The sequence below is a fragment of the Poromitra crassiceps genome (genome assembly GCF_964638095.1).
Source record: "Poromitra crassiceps genome assembly, chromosome: 25".
Lineage (NCBI taxonomy): Eukaryota > Metazoa > Chordata > Actinopteri > Beryciformes > Melamphaidae > Poromitra > Poromitra crassiceps.
The window spans coordinates 20,548,860-20,558,321 of NC_139649.1; positions in this window are offsets into that span (position 1 = coordinate 20,548,860).

Genomic DNA, 9,462 nt, shown 5'->3' on the forward strand with positions numbered 1-9,462 from the left:
AGAAAAAAGAGAGGAATAAACAAGTGAACAGCCTACAGCTTACTATAGATCAGGGATGTCAGAGATACGGCCCGCGGGCCGGCAGGTTTCATGCGGCCCGCGAGATGTTTTGGAATATTATTTTTTTTTTATTATTATTATTATTAAATTTGCACCCCATTATCATGAACTACGTGTGGCTAATAAGCAAGCTAAGAGTTCATTCATAAGTTAATTAACCTGCACTACAAGGAAGTATGTCAGTAGGTCATCAGGTGTAAACAAAGCCGCCATGATGCCACGCTGGAATTAAATCGCGCATTCAGCTACCTACCAAAAAACAAAAGAATCAACAAGATCAGGCGCGGACTGCATAATCGGGCACGTCGGGCAAATGCCCGGTGGCCTGGCCTGGCCTGCAAAAAAAATAATAATAATAATAATAATAATTGTGCCCGTGCCACTCACTGAACAGCAGGCCAGGCGCCGCCTACTGGTTTACTAGTGGTTTTATTACTTTATTCAGGGTTAAAGTGGGTGCATCTCTTTGTAAAATTGGACTTGGCCCAAATTGGGCTTCAAACGGCCCAAATCTGGCTTTAAACGACCCAAATTGGGCTTCAAACGGCCCAAATCTGGCTTCAAACGGCCCAAATTGAGCTTTAAACGGCCCAAATTTTTCGGACGCCGGCACGCGCGTCGGCCCGTATCGGCCTGGCCTGCTTGGTATCTAATGCCCGGCCTGAATTATGATCCCAGTCCGCCCCTGAACAAGATGCTGTCGAAAAAGAGAAAGGTTGACACGGAATGCAGGCAGTTTCAAGAGAAATGGAAAGAGCAGTATTTCTTTTGTGAAGTAAATGGGTAAATGAGTCGAATTGATTTTAGTAAAAAAAAAATCCGGCCCCCATGAGGTCTCAGTTGAACAAATCCGGCCCTCTACCTAATATGAGTCTGACACCCCTGCTATAGATAATCAGACAGGCGTTTTCATTATGGACTGGAGTACTACCAAACATTGTGAATGCCATTGCCAACATACAACCAACACCAGAAGAAGAACTGTGATGAAACCAGAAGAAGAGTGACGATCCCATTCTAGGCAGATTAAAATCTTGTGAATTTATTTGTGCTAGTTTTTATGTGGTAAAAATACAATACTCCTCATAACTTCATGTGCCTTTCAGGACCAAACATCACCCCAGTGACCGGTTTTCAGTGAGCAAACGTTTCACCACTCCCAGTGACGACAGGACAGGTGAAGTACTGTGAGCTGACGGAGCGTACCATGAGCAGCGAGGGGGAGCGGCCGGAGGAACGTAGCAAGAGGGAGGGGAGGGAGGTGGCCGAGATGAGACGACCTGGCGTGTTCCACTGTTATCGTCATAAGAAGATATTCATACAATTTAACAGTAGGGTTAGCTGGACATTACAGAATGGAACTGAGTGTTTTCATATACTCATAAATGTGAATTCCCTGCCTGGTCAGTTTCACCCGCCATCATCCGCTGATCATTTGCATATTAATTCATAAAAAGCACACACAAAATACCACCTGCTCACATGTTGATTTTCAAGGAGAACAACGAGAATGTATCTCAGAATATGGCAATAATGTGTCTCCCATCGCAGTTATTACATTCATGGTATATTCATGAATATGTTCAAAGTTCAGCTCAGCCGCTGAGCTTGTGCACCACAATGCTACAACCACTGAGATTTATGAATAAAGGTTGTATGCTGCTAATGACATCATACTAATTTAAATACTGCTCATGCATCCTAATCACTCGCATTCTGTAAATAAACAAGGTTTCATATTTATTGCAACTTTTTCTTGACTTTGCATTGTGTGGGCTAGCATCATTTAAAGCAGTGCTGACCAATTTGGGGCCCGCGGGCCAAGTTTGGCTCTGTTTTGGCCCGCCACAATTTTTTTTTTTTTTTTTTTTTGGTTCCCTCCCGACTTTTTTTTATCCAGAATGCAACTCGGGCAAGTTATCAGATATCTGCACTGATTGCAAAGGGTGGACGAGCTTTTTCATGTGGTGACTTTGTGAAACAGTGTCTGAATGTGGCTGCGGATACTGTGTTCACTCCTGAGATTGCATCCCTGCAAATTGTCATGGCAAATTGTTTACAAAAGATGGACAATAAAGCTGATTTTCAAAGTACCTTGAGGATTTTCCAAGTTGTGAATTAAGTAAAATTTCTCTCTTGATTAGAAAAGGTGGAAAATACAACTGTTTTTAACTGGGTGTTTACTGATTAAATGTTTAAGCTCCCCACAAATGCAGATGTTTTTTTTAATATATATAACCAATTGCAAATTATTACAATTACCAAACAGATAAAAAGTAGATTATTATATTGAAATGTTATTTTAGATTTAGAATGTTAATTTTCTATAAAACACAATACATTTTAATGTAATTCCACAACGTTTATTTTTGGCCCTCGGCCCTCCACCCAGATTGAGTTTTGGCCCTTCATGGGAAAGAATTTGGGCACCCCTGATTTAAAGCTTTGAAACATGACTGCATGGTTCATATGAATATATATATATCAACTTAAAAGCAAGGCAATTAATATGAAAACAATATAGTACATTGGAAAGCCATGTTGTTGGCAACTTTTGGTAATTTACTACACCAACTTGACACATTCCACAATCTACAAATTGACTGTATCGACACTAGGTTCTTGTCCTGTCATACTCGTGTTATGTCTAGTATCCAATAATCTATCTTCCCTGGCCCTGTCTACTGGAGTTAGACGTTTGAGAGATGATTGAAGGGCGATCTGCTGAGTTGACAGGCGAGCATTTCAAGTATGTGCTTCTTATCCTACTGAGAGAGAAAACATAATACAACCTTTGAAAAGACTTGTAATATTTGGAGAGGTGCTCTTGATTTAACTTGCCAAGTACTTCAACACCCTCAAAATAGGAGAGTAACACAGAATGTATTGCAGGTAAGTAAAGCTGATTTTCTGTCATAATAATTGGAAACATTTCATGTTAACTGGGGTTTTGAGATTGGTTGGCATGTAGCTCTTTGAGCTCCCTGCAGGTCTGTCTGCTGTAGACGAGCTCACCTTGCCAGAGTGACTGGAGGAGAGGGGATGAGTTGCAGAAAGGACAGGACAGGCGCACACACACAGGCACGCACGCACATGCGCACGCACGCACATGCGCACGCACGCACATGCATGCACACACACACACACACACACACACACACACACACACACACACACACACACACACACACACACAAAGGAAAATTGATGATATTGGTGTCATACAAGATCTGTCACGTACACCTTTCTGAGTTGGTATGTCATGATATTTCGTAAGCACATATTGTATGTCCGTGGACCCTGTCATGCAAGTTTGCCCATACATATCCTTTTCCTGAAACTATTCATATAGGTCTGAAAAAAAAGGCACGAGCAGCGGGGAAAAAAAAAGGAGAAGATGGATTTGGAAGATTGGATCAAGTCTATTGGAAATCACTTTTGGTGGGCCTGCAACACATGTGGCGGCGATGAAACGGTGAGCCCTTTTAGTTGCCAGGTTCAAACTCTGTGACACCACGTGATGTAATGGTTTAGAAGGCTAGTCCTTTTCTATTTATTTTTTCAAACTAACATCCCAGGGTTCTCTATGTTCAATGTAAGATTATATTTTTGAAATTACAGGAACTGAGATGGATATGGACCTCAATCTTGCATCACATATGTGGTGTCACTGTCCACTGCTGGGAAGAGAACGGGCAGGACTACAGGTGTCTTCATGATGACATCAATGAAGACACCCAGAGAAAGAAGAAGGAATCAAGCTCAAGAGAATAAATTGAGTGACTAACCCAAAGGCCAGGTTTATTTAAACTTAAAAATATATATACCGGTAAAGTATATTTATAACAATAACATGCTCGCTCACTCACTCACACATGCACACAACAGTGTTTCCCTGAGGATCAATCTGGTGCACTCAGAGCTACCCCCAGGTATTTTCACATGATCAAATCTGGCCCCGTTCAAAAAGGTTTGGACACCCTTGCCATATAGAGTCTCATATCACAATATTGATGTAAAATCGATATATTGCCCACCCGTAATATTGAGTGCCAGAATCAAGCTCCCAATGATGCAATTTGCAGAAAAATATTAGATTTCATTGATTATCAATCACTGCTTTCAACGTCTTTCTGATATAAATGTTTTATTTTTTACAACCAGATCACCCTATGAAATAAACAGCGTCATGACTCAATAATGTTACTTAGCAGAAGGTCGCTCGTACTGAGCATGTCCTCCTCAAACTGACGGTGAAAAATGTTTGCTGTCACAAAATAAAAATCATTTGACGACTTATTTGAGGGAGTGTAATTATGTTATTGATCACATTTGCTACCTGTTGCTCTTTGAAGTCGTGATGTTTGTCTGCGTTTGGTCAGCTCCCTTCTCCAGTTCGCCTCCGCACTTTTAAACATTGTTTACAGACGGGCTATGTAGTGTCCATCCCTGTCAGCAACGTAACGTAAGCAAAATAACTCCATATTTCGCTCTCTAGACCGGACAAGACCGCATGCGCTCACAGCAGCCATGTTTGTTGTGTTGAAGCAAACACTGAATGAGTTAAGGAGAGGGGGGGGGGGGGGGGGGGACGCCCACGACACACCCACACGGACACACTGTCACATGCATGTAACGTTACATTATTTATTTTAAAAGCACGCATATTATTTTTAACTCAGCGTAAATGAATGCCATGAAAACACATCTATTCACATAAAAAAAATAACATTTAAAGGGTCTTGAATTTGAAATCCACCTAAGACTTTTCAATCATTTTCAAGGGTCTTGATTTTCCCTAAATTGAATTCCCAACTTTCAAGACTTTTCAAGACCCCGGGGATACCCTGTTTTTACCACGTGCGGAGCACACTGGTCAACACGCGAGGAATTCAATGGCATCAGTCATAGAATGGAAAGGACGCTTTTCACTCTCGGGGACGTTCGATGAGTTTCACTCGCGTTTCCCGAAGGGGGTGTGTGTTTCAATACGCCTGACGGTGCAGCCACATCTACGCGTCATTTGACGCGGGCTGACGCTGCTGCCCATCCACTTTGTATTGGAACATGCTGCTCGACGCCTCGCAAAGCATGCTGGGAGACCAAGCGAGCGTAGCAGGCTCGTGAAGCGACAGTGGGCAACAGAGGGGGCGGGGTGGAATTTGACAAAGTACAAAGCTAGCCAATTGAGCTCGTCCCACCTATCCTACCCTTCCTGTCCTCTTCCACTTCCTCTCTAACACCAATTTTCAAAGAAGCAAAGTAAATCTAGCAGCAGCTAGCTCCCAAGCTAGCTGCTTCCGGATTTCCACGCCCACCAAGCGTCAAGCGTCCATAGAGCCAAGCGTCAGCCCGCGTCAAATGACGCGTAGATGTGGCTGCACCGTGACCCCGCCCACTTGGGACGCAGCGTCAATTACAACGAGCGCACCTACATACATACACACACACACACACACACACACACAGACTGCAGCAGCACAGCACCCACTGCTAAACACCAAGGGCTGAAAGTAAACCACTATTAACCACCCACAAATGAGCCACACATTACAAACAAACATCAACCTCTGAGTTTAATGTGGATACAAAGGACTCAGGATGCTCTGGCTGTGTGGAATTAGTTTCTTGATGAATTAGCGGTCGTTACTGTGGTATATGTTTGGTCTTGTTTGGCTGTGGCCACTGGTTTCCTGCTTGTGGAAGAGGGACAGCAATCTTTGCAAATATCGAGTTCTGAAATGCGTGTTTCAACATTCCGACCCAGTGATCCTTTGTATCGACATTAAAAGAAGACATTCATTTATTTGTGTAAGTTTTGGTTAGGTATTCTGTGACGATTTGAACATACATGGTATGGCCGCCCACTTAAAGCACCAGCCAGCCAGCCCGCCAGCTGAGCTGCAAGCAGATCCGTGTCAAAAGCTGTAACACTGAAATGTCACTAGTATGGAGAGCTACAAAATAGATCCTTTTTGGAAACCTGACCCAACAAAAAACACATGGGATCGTTTAATGTCCCGATTATGAAGCAACCCAATCACCAGAATCAAATGTCAAAAAATAATATTATGGAGCTACAATATCAACTCAATCAATTTGAATAGGTTATACTATCCTAGATACTGTAGGCTAGCCTATAATGTTATAATCATGTTTTCCAGTTACTCCTGAGCAAACCAGTCAACTAATAAAATAGTATAATTCAAATATGAGTAAATTATCAAACAAAAGTATTAATTCATTTCTGGTAATATGCAATATGATGACAAAACAGTCTATCCATGCGAATCTGCAGACTTCAATCAATCTGTTTTAACCACAAATAGCTGTATTATCACAATTGGGCAAAATGATGAAGTAATGAGTGGTGTCCCATTTCCTAGGTGACTGTTTTCAATCCCTACCCCTTGTGGCTCCATTTTGAAGGGCATGGGCCAAAGTGAGGGACACTCAGAAACAAGAGGTAGGGGGGTAACAATAAGAATTGGGATTGGGCCTTACAGTCTCTTTTCTATAGTGAGGAAGGTGTTAAACAACATGAGGAGTTGGTTGAAAAACCAAGTCTTTATTTTCAGCTATATTTTCTAAATGAACTTCAGTCAACCAAAGTTGACTATAGAAGTGAATGGGGGCAACATCATGCGCCCTGCATCTAATGTATTGGGTACGTGTGTTCATCATTGTAGGGGGACAGTCTCTCTCTCTCTCTCTCTCACACACTCACACACACACACACACACACACACACACACACACACACACGCAGTTTCTAGGTAGGCTACTACAAAGGGTGAGAAAATAGGTTCTGGTAAACGTTGACAATTACAGCAGCAACAGTTAAGCGATCATCAATACAACGGCAAATTCGCCAAAAATGTCACTCACCCATTATGAGCCTTGGCGTAATAACCTGGGTCTGTATGCATCTTCATATCTTCCCTGGCTTGTGGCGATAGTCCGACGTTGTGTAACTAGTAGTTTTTCAATCCGCTGCAAATGCATCAACACACACTCCTCCTCATCGTCCCGAGTCTGCAAACATGTCCCTCATCCACTGATCCATGAAATTAAGTCTTCGTTGTTATTTCCATTGTCTAAAAAGCTGTCCTGCTGTATTAATCATCGGTGCCGTCTGACTTGCTTCTTTCGCTTCTTCTTGCTAGCAGGCTAATGGCGGTATGTTGTGTTGACGATCACAGTCACTGCCAATGATGCTTTGCGCGCGCAGATCAGGATTTGATAGGCTAGCTAGCCGCTACGTGAATATGTCGCACCCTTCAATCATCAATGCTGCGCACTGGTTGCGCATGGCCAGTGGCCCACACTGTGTGGGCACATCCACATATAGTGGAGCGGATAACAGAAAAAATCGTGCAAATTTTGATACAAGCATGAAATTTGGCTCGGTTGTTCTCCAGAGGTTTCTGATCAAATCTGCCCGATGGGCCATCTGAAAATCTGCTCGTTTTTCAAGATGGCCGCCAAAATCGCCAAAATTTCATGGAAATGTGTGTAGTTGGCCGATTTGAATGATCTTTGTGTCTATCCCTATGTTTTCAAGCCTTCTGGAGTCGATTTTTCTCATTTTATAGCCCTTTGATTTGGTCATTTTTCAATATGGCCGCAGAATCGGCCTCCCAAAGTTGATTTATTCCGAAGAAATGTGTGTAGTTGGCCGATTTGAAAGTTCTTGTTGTCAATTTGTATGTCTTAGAACATGCAACTATTTTCTTACTTGTTTAGCACTGATCTAATGATTTTAGCGATGAATTATTAAATTTGTAATGAAACAATAACGAAATATAATGCCAATACAACTTTCTTGGAAAAGTAACAAAAAAGAACACCAATACAATTGATCTCATTGTTCTTTCTTCAGTTGTAACTCCACACAAAAACAACTGTCTGTGGATGTTATGTGATTGGTCCTCTATGAGCTACTGCTCACATATCCAGAGTTAAAGCACTTGCATCTCCGTTTGCAACCTTTCTTACAGGAACACTTGGTCAGTTCCTGACAGCTGGCAGCAATTGCAGGTAATGCTGACCAACATATCTACCATGTCGCTCCCTTCTGTGTCCAACCCCAGTCAGCAGGACTGCTGGTGTCTGGCCTGGAGATGGTAGCCTGGCCCCAGATAATCCCAGCCTGATAAGCAGCATGCTTGGCTTGTTCTCTGAGGGCTGCCTGTGTTGGTGGAATTGAGTTGTATGGACTCTGCTTGCGGGCAAAGAGATTGAGTCTTGCTTCATCCACGCCAGTGGCTGCACTTGATCTGTCATACATTAGGACAACAAATCTCTCTAGCTGTTGTAGATCAAGCTCAGTTAACTGATGTTGGATGCTGGCTGAGATTGGTGAAGGTTTCAGAAACCTCATCACAGATGTTCCAAGTCTGCCATGCAGTCTTCTTCCCTTTACCGCGGAAGGCAGAAACCATCACACACAGTGAATCCATGAAAGTATGGCAATCCACGGGCTTTCTCAGGCCCGATTGCAGAGACTACCTCATGGACTGGAATCCATCTTACATTGGCACCTTGGCCAAAGGCAATCCACGTGTCCTCAAGACCAAGGTCCTGCAAGGATGGCAGTACAGATGTGGCTATGACAAGGATGTCAGTGTCATTAGCCTTGATGATGAGGGACTTGCTTCCATCCATTGTTGCCTCCCTGGCATGTACAAATATTCGAGTGTCTGCTTCTTCATGAGAGCATGGAGACACAGCATGCAGGGAACTCCTTGTGTTGCTAATAGCATCTTCTCCTTTTGTGACAATGAGTGTGCTTGTCGTCTCTGCCTCACACATCTCTGCAAGGAAGTGAAACAGCTCAGTTTTGTTGCTGTCATCTTGAAGAAAGCTTCTCCAATTATTTGGGGTCTTACTTGTTCCTGTCACTCTTCTTCTCCTCATTCCTTACCCCCTTTTCAACCTGGCTTCAGATTTCAGACTTGACTTCTTGTACACATCAAATTCTATGTCCACCCTTTTGTACTTGGCACTGTAGGATTCCACCTTCTGAGTGATGTCTCTAGCATAGTCATCACATGTCTTTGAGGTGTGTGGAATTAGCCATCTATGATGACTGGATCTCCCCTTGGTTCTCTGTCTGGGATGTTCACTTGTGCTTGAAGGATTTCAGCCAGCTGTGACTTCTGACATGTATGAAGCTTGCCACTGTCACTGAGAGATGCAGGTGACGACTGATCTATATAAATAATTGAAGAATTATTTCAAGTCACACTGCCTGTTCTGGCATGAGATGAAGAGTCGTGAGAACAGCTGGCGGTCATCTTTCAGCAACTTCTCCTTAGAGCTTAGAGCCCCCAGCTTGCTCTAAGACTTGTTTAAAGAAACAAACTGTGTTCTTCTTGATTGGATGATAGAATGAACATT